Raw genomic sequence first — 16,890 nt, 5'->3', positions numbered from 1 at the left:
CTGGTCAGTGTAGTAGTAGTTGAAAGAATGGACCGCAGACAGGCATCGAAGGCCTAAAATAAAAAAATTGGGCTGGCTGTAGGCAATTTTAAATTGGTTCCAGGGGTACACGGGCAGCAGTGACCTGGTCAGTGTAGTAGTAGTTGAAAGAATGGACCGCAGACAGGCATCGAAGGCCTAAAATAAAAAAATTGGGCTGGCTGTAGGCAATTTTAAATTGGTTCCAGGGGTACACGGGCAGCAGTGGTGTGGTCAGTGGAGGCCTAGTGGAAGGAGTGACCGCAGACAGGCATCGAAGGCCTAAAATAATAACACATGGCTGTAGGCACTTTTAAATTGGTTCCAGGGGTACACGGGCAGCAGTGGTCTGGTCAGTGGAAGTCTAGTGGAAGGAGTGACCGCAGACAGGCTTCGAAGGCCTAACATAACAAAATTGGGCTGGCTGTAGGCACTTTAAATTGGTTCCAGGGGTACATGGGCAGCAGTGTATGGTCAGTGGAAGTCTAGTGGAAGGAGTGACGGCAGACAGTCTTCGAAGGCCTAACATAACAAAATTGGGCTGACTGTAGGCACTTTTAAATTGGTTCCAGGGTAACACGGCCAGCAGTGGCCTGGTCAGTGTAGTAGTTGTAGAAAGAAGGGACCGCAGACAGGCTTCGAAGGCCTAACATAACAAAAATGTCAAAACAATGGTATTGTCAGTGCCAGGCATTGAAGGATGTCAGCGGCTAGACTACACATTGGTGAAGCTGTGAGAGATAATTTTGCTAGTGGTAGAGCACTGTTTGAGCTGGGGGGGGGAACTGTCTTGTGGCCGGCGGTACAGGCACAGGGCCCCTCATATTACAACGGTGTGTCTGACGTTGGGTGCGCACCACCACCGCCAGAGACACTTTATTGTACTATGAGGGACCCAGTGGCAGTGCCGTCGACCAAAAGCGGCCACACCCACCTCTTCAGACAAACAGCACTCTCAAGGGTCCAAGCGCAAAGTGGCGATAGCACGGCCCCGTGTGGGGAGTTTGGCCATTTCGTGAGGTGGAAACATGTCGTATGCTGGACAATCAGGTGAAGAAAATTACGAGATTGGAAAAGTCATTCAGAATAGTCCACAGGCAAGACCTTTTCATAGGAAAGCTAGGTGTCAGCCGGGCAGGGTGGGGCAAAAGATTTTGAAATCCAGTTGTGGTTCATTTTAATGAAGGTTAGATCATCTACATTTTGGGTAGCCAGACGAGTCCTTTTTTCTGTTAGTATTGAACCTGCAGCACTGAATACTCTTTCTGATAGGACACTAGCTGCCGGGCAAGCAAGCTCCTGCAATGCATATTCTGCCAATTCTGGCCAGGTGTCTAATTTGGATGCCCAGTAATCAAATGGGAATGACGGTTGAGGGAGAACGTCGATAAGGGATGAAAAATAGTTTGTAACCATACTGGACAAATGTTGTCTCCTGTCACTTTGAATTGATGCTGCAGTACCTGTCCTGTCTGCGGTCATAGAAAAATCACTCCACAACCTGGTCAGAAAACCCCTCTGTCCAACGCCACTTCTGATTTCTGCCCCTCTAACACCTCTGGTCTGCTGGCCCCTGGAGCTCGTGTGAGAACGATCACGGGCGCTGTGTGCAGGGAATGCCAGAAGCAAACGGTCAACAAGAGTTGATTGTTTTGTTGCTAATATTAGTTCCAAGTTCTCATGTGGCATAATATTTTGCAATTTGCCTTTATAGCGAGGATCAAGGAGGCAGGCCAACCAGTAATCGTCATCGTTCATCATTTTTGTAATGCGTGTGTCCCTTTTGAGGATACGCAAGGCATAATCCGCCATGTGGGCCAAAGTTCCCGTTGTCAAATCTGCGGTTGTGCTTGGTTGAGGGGCAGTTGCAGGCAAATCTACGTCACTTGTGTCCCTCAAAAAACCAGAACCCGGCCTTGCCACGCCACCAATTTCCCGTGCCCCCGGGAAAGCTTCCTCATTAAAAATATACTCATCCCCATCATCCTCCTCATCCTCCACCTCCTCTTCGCCCGGTACCTCGTCATGTACACTGCCCTGACCAGACAATCGCTGACTGTCATCAAGGCTTTCCTCTTCCTCTGGTGCAGACGCCTGATCCTTTATGTGCGTCAAACTTTGCATCAGCAGACGCATTAGGGGGATGCTCATGCTTATTATGGCGTTGTCTGCACTAACCAGCCGTGTGCATTCCTCAAAACACTGAAGGACTTGACACATGTCTTGAATCTTCGACCACTGCACACCTGACAACTCCATGTCTGCCATCCTACTGCCTGCCCGTGTATGTGTATCCTCCCACAAAAACATAACAGCCCGCCTCTGTTCGCACAGTCTCTGAAGCATGTGCAGTGTTGAGTTCCACCTTGTTGCAACGTCTATGATTAGGCGATGCTGGGGAAGGTTCAAAGAACGCTGATAGGTCTGCATACGGCTGGAGTGTACAGGCGAACGGCGGATATGTGCGCAAAGTCCACGCACTTTGAGGAGCAGGTCGGATAACCCCGGATAACTTTTCAGGAAGCACTGCACCACCAGGTTTAAGGTGTGAGCCAGGCAAGGAATGTGTTTCAGTTGGGAAAGGGAGATGGCAGCCATGAAATTCCTTCCGTTATCACTCACTACCTTGCCTGCCTCAAGATCTACAGTGCCCAGCCACGACTGCGTTTCTTGCTGCAAGAACTCGGACAGAACTTCCGCGGTGTGTCTATTGTCGCCCAAACACTTCATAGCCAATACAGCCTGCTGACGTATGCCAGTAGCTGCCCCATAATGGGAGACCTGGTGTGCAACAGTGGCAGGTGCGGATGGAGTGTTTGTGCGACTGCGGTCTGTGGACGAGCTCTTGCTTCTGCAGGAGGACGAGGAGGAGGAGGAGGAGGGGGTGCGAACGGCTACAGACAACTGTTTACTAGACCGTGGGCTAGGCAGAACTGTCCCAAACTTGCTGTCCCCTGTGGACCCTGAATCCACCACATTTACCCAGTGTGCCGTGATGGACACGTAACGTCCCTGGCCATGCCTACTGGTCCATGCATCTGTTGTCAGGTGCACCTTTGTGCTCACAGATTGCCTGAGTGCATGGACGATGCGCTCTTTAACATGCTGGTGGAGGGCTGGGATGGCTTTTCTGGAAAAAAAGTGTCGACTGGGTAGCTCGTAGCGTGGTACAGCGTAGTCCATCAGGTCTTTGAAAGCTTCGCTTTCAACTAACCGGTAGGGCATCATCTCTAACGAGATTAGTCTAGCTATGTGGGCGTTCAAACCCTGTGTACGCGGATGCGAGGCTAAGTATTTCCTTTTTCTAACCATAGTCTCATGTAGGGTGAGCTGGACTGGAGAGCTGGAGATCGTGGAACTAGCGGGGGTGCCGGTGGACATGGCAGACTGAGAGACGGTGGGAGATGGTATTGTTGCCGCCGGTGCCCTAGATGCAGTGTTTCCTACTACGAAACTGGTGATTCCCTGACCCTGACTGCTTTGGCCTGGCAAAGATACCTGCACAGATACAGCAGGTGGTGCGCTAAATGGTGGTCCTACACTGCCGGAAGGGATGTTGCGTTGATGACTAGCTTCATTGGCCGAGGGTGCAACAACCTTAAGGGACGTTTGGTAGTTAGTCCAAGCTTTCAAATGCATGGTGGTTAAATGTCTATGCATGCAACTAGTATTGAGACTTTTCAGATTCTGACCTCTGCTTAAGGAAGTAGAACATTTTTGACAGATGACTTTGCGCTGATCAATTGGATGTTGTTTAAAAAAATGCCAGACTGCACTCTTTCTAGCATCGGATACCTTTTCAGGCATTGCAGACTGAGCTTTAACCGGATGGCCACGCTGTCCTCCACCAGGTTTTGGCTTTGCCACGCGTTTTGGGCAAGATACGGGCCCGGCAGATGGAACCTGTGGCGATGTTGATGCCTGCTGCGGCCCCTCCTCCTCCTCTGCTTCAGAACTGCTGCCGCCTGCACCCTGTTCCCCCAATGGCTGCCAATCGGGGTCAAGAACTGGGTCATCTAATAACTCTTCTTGTACCTCCTGCGCAACTTCGTCTGTGTCACCGTGTCGTTCGGTGGTATAGCGTTCGTGATGGGGCAACATAGTCTCATCAGGGTCTGATTCTTGATCAGCACCCTGCGAGGGCAATGTTGTGGTCTGAGTCAAAGGACCAGCATAGTAGTCTGGCTGTGGCTGTGCGTCAGTGCACTCCATGTCAGATTCAATTTGTAATGGGCATGGACTGTTAACTGCTTCACTTTCTAAGCCAGGGACGGTATGTGTAAAGAGCTCCATGGAGTAACCCGTTGTGTCGCCTGCTGCATTCTTCTCTGTTGTTGTTTTTGCTGAAGAGGACAAGGAAGTGACTTGTCCCTGACCGTGAACATCCACTAACGACGCGCTGCTTTTACTTTTACCAGTTTCACGAGATGAGGCAAAAGAGCTAGAGGCTGAGTCAGCAAGATAAGCCAAAACTTGCTCTTGCTGCTCCGGCTTTAAAAGCGGTTTTCCTAATCCCAGAAAAGGGAGCGTTCGAGGCCTTGTGTAGCCGGACGACGAACCTGGCTCCACAGCTCCAGACTTAGGTGCAATATTTTTTCCCCCACGACCACCTGATGCTCCACCACTACCACTACCCTCATTACCAGCTGACAATGAACGCCCCCGGCCACGACCTCTTCCACTAGACTTCCTCATTGTTTTAAAAACGTAACCAAACTAACGTTATTTGTTGCAGTCACACAACTTACACGGTGAGCTATAACTTCTGTATGATTTAGCTACCCCTTTACAGGTTGGTGAGACCACAGCGAAAATCAGGCCCAATGTTACACACTCTTTTTTTGGTGGCTGCAAATTAGAGAGATGCCCCACACGCAGGACTGTCACTGAAGCACAAATGTTAATATTAATGTCACACTATTATTTTTTTTTTATTTTTATTTTTTTCAGGAACACTTTAGAAACCCCCCAAAAAAAAAAAAATAGATTTTTGCAGGGAGAATTTAGAAAACAAATGTAACAAACTATATGCTTTCTATGGGCCACTGAGTGAGAGATGACGCACACAGGAATCAGGAGTGGCACACAAGCCCAGAGGCCAATATTTTTCTACCAATGATTGATGGAGTTATTTTCTCTGGTAGATTTTGGAACCCAAATCAAGGAAAAAAAATGTAGGCTTTCTATGGACCACAATTGGAGAGAGAGAGAGAGAGAGATGGCACACCCAGGAGTCAAGACTGGCACACAAGCAGAAAGGCCAATATTAATCTCCCACTGTTTTTTTTGGTTGTTTTTTTTTTTTTTTTTTTCAGGGAGACTTTAGAAAAAAAAATAATAAAAAAAATATGATTTTATCAGGAAGAATTTAGAAACCAAATAAAATAAAATAATTTTTTCAGGGAGAATTTAGAAAACAAATAAAACCAAAAATAGGCGTTCTATGGCCCACTGACTGAGAGATGACGCACACAGGAGTCAGGAGTGGCACACAAACCCAGAGGCCAATATTTTTCTACCAATGATTGATGTAGTTATTTTCTCTGGTAGATTTTAGAACCCAAATCAAGGAAAAAAAATATAGGCTTTCTATGGACCACAATTGGAGAGAGAGAGAGAGAGAGAGAGAGAGAGAGAGAGAGAGAGAGAGATGGCACACCCAGGAGTCAAGACTGGCACACAAGCAGAAAGGCCAATATTAATCTCCCACTGTTTTTTTGGTTGTTTTTTTTTTTTTTTTTTTTCAGGGAGACTTTAGAAATAAAAATAATAAAAAAAATATGATTTTATCAGGAAGAATTTAGAAACCAAATAAAATAAAATGATTTTTTCAGGGAGAATTTAGAAAACAAATAAAACCAAAAATATGCGTTCTATGGCCCACTGACTGAGAGAGAGAGAGAGATGGAACGCTTAGTACTGGCACACAAGCCCAAAGGGCAATATTAATCTCCCTTTTTTTTTCCAGGGAGAATTTCTGAAACCCAAAAAAAAAATAAAATAGGCTTTCTATGGCCCACTATTTGTGAGAGAGATGGGACGCTCAGGACTGGCACAGATGGCACGCTCAGGACTGGCACAGAAGCCCAGAGGCCAATATTAATCTCCCTTTTTTTCTGGGAGAATTTATAAAACCAAAAAAATATTTAAATAGGCTTTCTATGGCCCACTATTTGTGAGAGAGATGGCACGCTCAGGACTGGCACAGATGGCACGCTCACAACTGGCACAGAAGCCCAGAGGCCAATATTAATCTCCCTTTTTTTCTGGGAGAATTTATAAAACCAAAAAAATATTTAAATAGGCTTTCTATGGCCCACTATTTGTGAGAGAGATGGCACGCTCAGGACTGGCACAGATGGCACGCTCACAACTGGCACACAAGCCCAGAGGCCAATATTAATCTCCCTTTTTTCAGGGAAAATTTATAAAACCAAAAAAAAAATTAAATAGGCTTTCTATGGCCCACTATTTGTGAGAGAGATGGCACGCTCAGGACTGGCACAGATGGCACGCTCACAACTGGCACACAAGCCCAGAGGCCAATATTAATCTCCCTTTTTTCAGGGAAAATTTATAAAACCAAAAAAAAAATTAAATAGGCTTTCTATGGCCCACTATTTGTGAGAGAGATGGGACGCTCAGGACTGGCACAGATGGCACGCTCAGGACTGGCACAGAAGCCCAGAGGCCAATATTAATCTCCCTTTTTTTCAGGGAGAATTTATAAAACCCAAAAAAAAATAAAATAGGCTTTCTATGGCCCACTATTTGTGAGAGAGATGGCACACTCAGGACTGGCACACAAGCCCAAAGGCCAATATTAATCTCCCACTGTATTTTTATCAGGGAGAATTTATACACCCCACAAAAAAAAATACAGAAAAATGAAAAGGCTTTCTATGGCCCACTATGTGAGAGAGATGGCACACACAGGGATGGCACTCTAGCAGAAATGCCAAATTGCCAATCTTAATCTCCCACCAAAAAAAAAAAAAAAAAAAAAACAGGGAATGTCCTACAATTACTATCTCCCTGCCTGCAGTAATCTCAGCCAGGTATGGCAGGCAGCTACTATCTCCCTGCCTGCAGTAATCTCAGCCAGGTATGGCAGGCAGCAATAAGGAGTGGACTGATGCACAAATGAAATAAAAAGTGTGGACAAACAAAAAAGATAGCTGTGCAGAAAGGAAGGAACAAGAGGATTTGTGCTTTGAAAAAAGCAGTTGGTTTGCACAGCGGCGTACACACAGCAATGCAGCTATCAGGGAGCCTTCTAGGGCAGCCCAATGAGCTACAGCGCTGAGGGGAAAAAAAAAAAAAAAAAAAATTCCACTGTCCCTGCACACCGAGGGTGGTGTTGGACAGTGCAAATCGCTGCAGCACAAGCGGTTTTGTGGTTAATGGACCCTGCCTAACGCTATCCCTGCTTCTGACAAAGCGGCAGCAACCTCTCCCTAAGCTCAGATCAGCAGCAGTAAGATGGCGGTCGGCGGGAACGCCTCTTTATAGCCCCTGTGACGTCGCAGACAGCAAGCCAATCACTGCAATGCCCTTCTCTAAGATGGTGGGGACCAGGACCTATGTCATCACGCTGCCCACACTCTGCGTTTACCTTCATTGGCTGAGAAATGGCGCTTTTCGCGTCATTGAAACGCGACTTTGGCGCGAAAGTCGCGTACCGCATGGCCGACCCCGCACAGGGGTCGGATCGGGTTTCATGAAACCCCGACTTAGCCAAAAGTCGGCGACTTTTGAAAATGTTCGACCCGTTTCGCTCAACCCTAGTCATGAGAACAAATATCACAATAAATTCACATCGAAAGTAAATAATATTCAAATGAATATATTTGATTTATTGCTGAAAGGTAAATTGGCAAAATGTGAATGTTAGTTGAGAAGTATGATATCTCGTTGAAAGGACTGTGCTATGGTAAATGAGAAGCCTTTTGTGTTCCAAAATGGTTCTTTATAGTCCCAATGAATTTCAGCACTGAACCGGAGCCTTTCTCAAGGAAAAAAAAGGAAAAAAAAATGTAAAAATAAATAATAAAACATATATATTTTTTGTCTCTGTTTTGTTTTCTTACCTTGAGCAAAGCGACAATCCAGCACCAAAATGAATTGGGACAATTAAAAAGCCATTTTGGAACGCAAAATCTTATTTACCGAAGTGCAGCCCATTCAAGGTGGTATCTTTCTGCACATTCATCTGGAAGAAGTTTTGTTCCTCCAGCTACATGAATCTACAGGTGTTATGCCTTAATGCAGCATGGCCAGGTGAGCACATACTCCCATCTTTCACAATCCTTCGTAGGTGATACTGCTCTATGTCTGTGCACTTTTGTCTCCCAAACAATTATTCAAAATTTGAATTTGACCAATTTGCTCAAATTCTTTCGGGAAATTCAATTTTATTTGATGTTAAAGAAATGAAACCAGATTGACATTAAAAATAATAATTAAAGTCAGTGAAAAAATGCTCACGAGGGAGCGCTCAGGAAGCAGCCAAGGGAGTGAGTAAATGCCAGGTCCCACCGCAGCTCCTGTCGAGAACCTCCGTAGGATAGAGACAGTGATTTGTAAATAAAGGGTCACAGGAGTGCTGGAATGAGACTCAGACACAGAAGTAGGATTGATCCACAACACGTTTTAAGGGATAATCCGTCTTCAACCTCCACCTGATCAAGACGGATTATCTGTTGAAACACGTTGTGGATTAACCCTACTCCTGTGTCTGAGTCTCATTCCAGCGCTTCTGTGACCCTTTATTTACAAATCACATTAAAAATAATAAGACCTTTTCATGGATTCTCAGTTTATTTTCTTTTAATTTATAGATTGGTAAATTAAATATTTTTGTTTACAGTGGTCCGAAAACTCTCATTATATTTTTCACTCTTGTGGATATATTTTTTTACTTTTTCTCCATTCTGGATAGAAATTATTGTCGATCAATTGGGGTTCTTTGTTTATCTGGTGTCCATTGAATAGCACTAAGAAAAGGCATCAGTGTGTTGGGTCCCACTTTGGGCTCTCTTGTGTGAAGGAGAAATTTGGTGTATAATGTTAAAACCATTAACATCTCTTTTTTCCACAGTAGATGTAATGGGTAGGTGCAAAAGTTGCATCTCTGTGTTAGTAATTATTGTGTGTTTGGAGGTAGTTATTGGTGTTTTTCTAGATGTATTGAATTCCATTGTTAATTTTGTGATTTTTTTTAATTGAAGAATTGTTAGGGGTCAAGTTCCCCCCCCTTTTGCACAGGGGAAATCTCAAACCATCTCCGCTGCGGTCTCCCATTCTTCTCCAGCCACAGTGGAGCCTGCTCAGCGGAGACATCAGTCCCAGCGTCTGGCTCAGCCTGATACGGTGTGGATGATTACTGCTACTTTTTCAGGCTCCGCCATTGTAGCCAGTACTGGTCAGCGGCAAGCAGACATCTCTGGGACTAAGTCCTGCTTTTCCCCTTCTGAACATGCGCAGGGTAAGACCTCTCATTGGAGGTCGAGGGTCACATGCTCAGGTACTGCAGCAGCTCCCATTGGTCCTCTAGGAAGGTCCTGAAGTTCCTCAGGTACTGTAGCAGCTCCCATTGGTCCTCTAGGAAGGTCCTGAAGTTGCTGCAGCTATAAAAGGTTTGCATGGCCGCACGGCCATGCGCTAGTATTAACCTAAGTTATGAGCTCAGCGCCAGTGTGGTCATGCTTTAATGTGGTCAGGGTTCGGCTGAAATAAGCCCTTAGAATACCGGCACCTCTGGTGAGGAGTTTGTGTATGTGGATTCAGGGTTTGGCTAAAATAAGCCCCTAGAATACCGACACCTCCGGTGAGGAGTTTTTGAGTGTGCTATGCTGACTGCATGACCACTGTCAGTTCTATTAGGTAGCTGTTCCCCTGTGAGGTTAACAAGGCACAGTGTTCTCTTTCTCAAGCGAATCTGTGAAGTAACAGAGTTCGCTTATACGGCCATATAGTACTGTCTTTTACTAGCAGCAGGTTCTCTCCTGCATGGTGGACCCTGGGTTGCGAACCACCTACTACTCAATATATACAGTACAGACCAAAAGTTTGGACGCACCTTCTCATTTAAAGATTTTTCTGTATTTTCATGACTATGAAAATAGTACATTCACACTGAAGGCATCAAAACTATGAATTAACACATGTGGAATTATATACTTAACAAAAAAGTGTGAAACAACTGAAATTATGTCTTATATTCTAGGTTCTTCAAAGTAGTCACCATTTGCTTTGATGACTGCTTTGCACACTCTTGGCATTCTCTTGATGAGCTTAAAGAGGTAGTCTCCGGGAATGGTTTTCACTTCACAGGTGTGCCCTGTCAGGTTTAATAAGTGGGATTTCTTGCCTTATAAATGGGGTTGGGACTAGTGTTGAGCGATACCGTCCGATACTTGAAAGTATCGGTATCGGATAGTATCGGCCGATACCCGAAAAATATCGGATATCGCCGATACCGATATCCGATACCAATACAAGTCAATGGGACATCAAGTATCGGAATGTATCCTCATGGATCCCAGGGTCTGAAGGAGAGGAAACTCTCCTTCAGGCCCTGGGATCCATATTAAAGTGTAAAATAAAGAATTAAAATAAAAAATATTGTTATATTCACCTCTCCGGCGGCCCCTGGACATCAGCGGGAGGATCCGGCGTCCGGCACGGCTTCTTTCTTCAAAATGCGCGCCTTCAGGACCTGTGGAATGACGTCCCGGCTTCTGATTGGTCGCGTGCCGCCCATGTGACCGCCACGCGACCAATCAGAAGCCGCGACGTCATTCCTCAGGTCCTAGAAGGCGCTCATTCTAGGACTTTAGCTGAGGAATGACGTCGCGGCTTCTGATTGGTCGCGTGGCGGTCACATGGGCGGCACGCGACCAATCAGAAGCCGGGACGTCATACCACAGGTCCTAAAGGCGCGCATTTTGAAGAAAGAAGCCGTGCCGGACGCCGGATCCTCCCGCTGATGTCCAGGGGCCGCCGGAGAGGTGAATATAACAATATTTTTTATTTTAATTCTTTATTTTACACTTCCGATACCGATACCCGATATCACAAAAATATCGGATCTCGGTATCGGAATTCCGATACCGCAAGTATCGGCCGATACCCGATACTTGCGGTATCGGAATGCTCAACACTAGTTGGGACCATAAGTTGTGTTGTGCAGAAGTCAGGTGGATACACAGATGATAGTCCTACTGAATAGACTGTTAGAATTTGTATTATGGCAAGAAAAAAGCAGCTAAGTAAAGAAAAACGAGGGGCAATCATTACTTTAAGAAATGAAGGTCAGTCAGTCCGAAAAATTGGGAAAACTTTGAAAGTGTCCCCAAGTGTAGTGACCATCAAGCGCTACAAAGAAACTGGCTCACATGAGGACCGCTCCAGGAAAGGAAGATCAAGAGCCACCTCTGCTTCTGAGGATAAGTTTATCCGAGTCACCAGCCTCAGAAATCACAGGTTAACAGCAGCTCAGATTAGAGACCAGGTCAATGCCACACAGAGTTCTAGCAGCAGACACATCTCTACAACAACTGTTAAGAGGAGACTTTGTGCAGCAGGCCTTCATGGTAAAATAGCTGCTAGGAAACCACTGCTAAGGACAGGCAACAAGCAGAAGAGACTTGTTTGGGCTAAAGAACACAAGGAATGGACATTAGACCAGTGGAAATCTGTGCTTTGGTCTGATGAGTCCAAATTTGAGATCTTTGGTTCCAACAACCGTGTCTTTGTGTGACGAAGAAAAGGTGAACATGTGGACTCTACATGCCTGGTTCCCACCGTGAAGCATGGAGGAGGAGGTGTGATGGTGTGGGGGGGCTTTGCTGGTGACACTGTTGGGGATTTATTCAAAATTGAAGGCATACTGAACCAGCATGGCTACAACAGCATCTTGCAGCGGCATGCTATTCCATCCCATTTGCGTTTAGTTGGACTATCATTTATTTTTCAACAGGAAAATGACCCCAAACACACCTCCAGGCTTTGTAAGGGCGATTTGAACAAGAAGGAGAGTGATGGGGGGCTACGCCAGATGACCTGGCCTCCACAGTCACCAGACCTGAACCCAATCGAGATGGTTTGGGGTGAGCTGGACCGCAGAGTGAAGGCAAAAGGGCCAACAAGTGCTAAGCATCTCTGGGAACTCCTTCAAGATTGTTGGAAGACCGATCCCGGTGACTACCTCTTGAAGCTCATCAAGAGAATGCCAAGAGTGTACAAAGCAGCCATCAAAGCAAAAGGTGGCTACTTTGAAGAACCTAAAATATAAGAAATAATTTCAGTTGTTTCACACTTTTTTGTTAAGTATATAATTCCACATGTGTTAATTCATAATTTTGATGCCTTCAGTGTGAATATAATGTCATGAAAATACAGAAAAATCTTTAAATGAGAAGGTGTGTCCAAACTTTTGGTCTGTACTGTGTATATATACTCGGTGCGTTCCGCCAACCCTAACAAGAATGTTCTCTTCCTTGGATGGATTCCATGGACAAACAAGTGCAGAAGGTAGCACAGATGAAGCAGTGTCAGGATTGCGGATACAAGTGAGAACAGTGAATGCATTGGAAACTGTTTCCGCAAGGTGGCAGTTGATTATTGGAATGCAGTATGTAAATTTCCAGCAAGGGCAATGGTTAATCACAGGTATAATACAGGTATATCAAAGGTAAATGCAGTCTGTAATGTTCTAGCAGGGCAATGGTTAATCACCAGTTTTGCAAAAGTAAATGCAGTCTATGATCCTCCTGCAGTTCAATGGTTAATCGCCTTTAAAGAAAAAGTAAATGCCTTCTATGATCTCCCAGCAGGGCAATGGTTAATCTCCGGTATATCAAAAGTAAATGCAGTCTATGATCTTCCAGCAGGGCAATGGTTAATCACTGGTAAAGAAAAGTAAATCCGTTCTGTGATCTCCCAGGAGGACAATGGTTAATTACATGTATATAAGTAAATACAGCCTGTACAATGGCTAAAGGCATTGTCCAGTCTTCAACTAAATTCACAAAATTGAAGTTTAGCAACTAAATGTGACTACAAACTTGTAAATCCTCACATCACGTGCGCTGGGCACGGTGAGAATTCTCGGTGTCGGCACCAAGAGTGGGCAGGTACAGTGGGGCAAAAAAGTATTTAGTCAGTCAGCAATAGTGCAAGTTCCACCACTTTAAAAGATGAGAGGCGTCTGTAATTTACATCATAGGTAGACCTCAACTATGGGAGACAAACTGAGAAAAAAAAATCCAGAAAATCACATTGTCTGTTTTTTTTATCATTTTTTTTGCATATTATGGTGGAAAATAAGTATTTGGTCAGAAACAAACAATCAAGATTTCTGGCTCTCACAGACCTGTAACTTCTTCTTTAAGAGTTTCCTCTTTCCTCCACTCATTACCTGTAGTAATGGCACCTGTTTAAACTTGTTATCAGTATAAAAAGACACCTGTGCACACCCTCAAACAGTCTGACTCCAAACTCCACTATGGTGAAGACTAAAGAGCTGTCAAAGGACACCAGAAACAAAATTGTAGCCCTGCACCAGGCTGGGAAGACTGAATCTGCAATAGCCAACCAGCTTGGAGTGAAGAAATCAACAGTGGGAGCAATAATTAGAAAATGGAAGACATACAAGACCACTGATAATCTCCCTCGATCTGGGGCTCCACGCAAAATCCCACCCCGTGGGGTCAGAATGATCACAAGAACGGTGAGCAAAAATCCCAGAACCATGCGGGGGGACCTAGTGAATGAACTGCAGAGAGCTGGGACCAATGTAACAAGGCCTACCATAAGTAACACACTACGCCACCATGGACTCAGATCCTGCAGTGCCAGACGTGTTCCACTGCTTAAGCCAGTACATGTCCGGGCCCGTCTGAAGTTTGCTAGAGAGCATTTGGATGATCCAGAGGAGTTTTGGGAGAATGTCCTATGGTCTGATGAAACCAAACTGGAACTGTTTGGTAGAAACACAACTTGTCGTGTTTGGAGGAAAAAGAATACTGAGTTGCATCCATCAAACACCATACCTACTGTAAAGCATGGTGGTGGAAACATCATGCTTTGGGGCTGTTTCTCTGCAAAGGGGCCAGGACGACTGATCCGGGTACATGAAAGAATAAATGGGGCCATGTATCGTGAGATTTTGAGTGCAAACCTCCTTCCATCAGCAAGGGCATTGAAGATGAAACGTGGCTGGGTCTTTCAACATGACAATGATCCAAAGCACACCGCCAGGGCATCGAAGGAGTGGCTTTGTAAGAAGCATTTCAAGGTCCTGGAGTGGCCTAGCCAGTCTCCAGATCTCAACCCTATAGAAAACCTTTGGAGGGAGTTGAAAGTCCGTGTTGCCAAGCGAAAAGCCAAAAACATCACTGTTCTAGAGGAGATCTGCATGGAAGAATGGGCCAACATACCAACAACAGTGTGTGGCAACCTTGTGAAGACTTACAGAAAACGTTTGACCTCTATCATTGCCAACAAAGGATATATTACAAAGTATTGAGATGAAACTTTGTTTCTGACCAAATACTTATTTTCCACCATAATATGCAAATAAATTGTTAAAAAAACAGACAATGTGATTTTCTGGATTTTTTTTTCTCAGTTTGTCTCCCATAGTTGAGGTCTACCTATGATGTAAATTACAGACGCCTCTCATCTTTTTAAGTGGTGGAACTTGCACTATTGCTGACTGACTAAATACTTTTTTGCCCCACTGTATGTAACCGCACGCATGCACTATTCATAATCCTGGCCACATTACGACTAGATGGTCACGGCCCTGCTCAATTCAAGTGTACTGACAGTATCGCAAAATCATGTTTTATTGAGAAGCTGGACAGCTTGCACCAAATATTTCAGGGTATATTGTGTTAAAACATAAGGTAAAGAAATCACATCTGTATTGTACATTTCTTTTATATTCTAATGAAAGTGTGCATAATTTTTATATTCTACATTTCACTTATTATATTACTACTATAACACGTCTCTATATTTAACAGTTAAAGGAACTGTTACATTGTAATTAGGAGAACATTAGAAGCTGGCAATAAACATAACATTTATCATTATTGTTGTTATTTTCTGAGACATTAATATTGATGACCTATATACGTATATAGGGATCTGATTCTGGGCCCCCTTAAAGGGAACCTGTCAGCAGATTTTGCCTCTGTAAGATAAAGCCACTGCCTTTCAGGGCTTATCTAGAGCATTCTATAATGCTGTAGATAAGCCCCCAGTCGGACCTGCAAGTGAAGAAAAATAAGTTATAGTATACTCACTCGGGGGGAGGCGGTCCTGTCTGATGGGTGTCACAGGTCCAGGTCCAGGTCCGGCGCCTCCCATTTTCTTGCCATGCTGCCCTCCTGCAACTTTATCGCTCCCCGGCATCGCACTCCTGCGCAGGCGTACTTCTCTGCACTATTAAGGGCAGAGTAAAGTACTGCAGTGCGCAGGCCCTGGGAAAGGCCAGAGAGGCCCGGCGCCTGTGCACTGCAGTACTTTGGTCTGCCCTCAACAGGCCAGAGAAGTATTCCTGCGCAGGAGCGCTGATGCCGGGGAGCAATGAAGAAGCAGGATGGCAGCATTGCAAGAAGATGGGAGGCACCGATACCTGCGATATCCATCGGACCGGACCGCCCCGGGTGAGCATAGTATAACTTATTTTTCTTCACTTACAGGTCTGACGATGCTGTAGCTAAGCCCTGAAAGGCAGTGGTCACATCTTATAGCAGCAAAATCTGCTGACAGGTTCCCTTTAAATGCTACAATATGGAAATATTGACTGAAATGATGAAGCAAAAATGCAAAACTGATATTTTGGAGAATTTCTTTTACAGTGATCATTATGTGCCCAAAAAATGACCTGGTAATATGATTTCCTAGGTCAGTATGATTACAGCGATACACAACTTGAATGGTTTTTCTTTTTATTTAAGAAGCAACAAAAATTAAATTTGTACAAAAAGCCAAAATTAATTTGTGTCACTATTTGTGGAATTTTTTTTATTTATTTTTTTATTTTTACATTAGTGGACTTATGTGAGGGATAATTTTTGTGCAAGGCAAGCTGATTTTGTATTGATATGTGGCAAATTTCTATATAATGCAATACTTTCCAATCAATGTATACTATTGTATATACACAAAATGAAGCTCTGCACAGGCCGAGATTCATAGGAATGCAGCTCTGTAAATGTTTAGAGGTTGTGCAACGAACTGTAGTATCTTGCAGATCTGTTCTATTCAAAGGTAAGGAAAAGAGTGCCAACTTAAAGGGAAGCTGTCAGCAGAGTTTTGCTATGTAATCTGAGCTAGAGCTTGAGACACAGAATTCAACGATCTGTCATAGGTCGATGTGATGTTGTTTACTTACAATGAAGGTTTTATCACCTGGTGATTATCATTGTCCAGGCATTGGAGCTACAGCAACGCGTGCATGCTAATCTGCCTCCGCCCCTCCTGTGATGAGCAGATTTGTTAAAAGTAGTCCATTTTGTTCATGTTTTATTTCCACTGTTCTAGTGAATATATATATATATCCAGTGTCTGCTTCTTCAGTCTATGGAGCTGCGTTATCTGAACTGCGCTCCATAGACTGGATGAAGAAACCGGGTATCGTTGTGGGATCTCCATTTGGACTACGGCGGACCCTGTGGATTATTTTTTTTAATAAATAAGGAAAATAGGGAAATTGATGGGTAGTTTTGTTCAAATAAAGATTTTTTTCAGTGTGTTTTCTTTTCTTTTTACTAACTGGGTTAGTAATGGGGGTGTCTGATAGATGCCACTCCATTACTAACCCATGAGCTTCATGCCAGGGAATATTACACAGGT

At 44.5% G+C, this 16,890-nt stretch overlaps 1 long non-coding RNA gene across 1 annotated transcript in view; it reads left to right on the top strand.

Moving 5' to 3' along the window:
* Positions 1 to 10,075: 10,075 nt before the first annotated feature.
* Positions 10,076 to 16,890, top strand: part of LOC138652041 (uncharacterized) — a 566,979-nt gene continuing 560,164 nt past the window's right edge. Inside the window, exon 1 of the long non-coding RNA XR_011315556.1 lies at positions 10,076 to 10,246. This is a non-coding gene — a long non-coding RNA (uncharacterized lncRNA). The remainder of the gene's footprint in view (positions 10,247 to 16,890) is intronic.

Source organism: Ranitomeya imitator, chromosome 10 (genome assembly GCF_032444005.1).
Source record: "Ranitomeya imitator isolate aRanImi1 chromosome 10, aRanImi1.pri, whole genome shotgun sequence".
Taxonomy (NCBI): Eukaryota; Metazoa; Chordata; class Amphibia; order Anura; family Dendrobatidae; genus Ranitomeya; species Ranitomeya imitator.
Note: the sequence above shows the minus strand (reverse complement) of the source record. Positions and strands in the feature narration are given on the sequence as shown.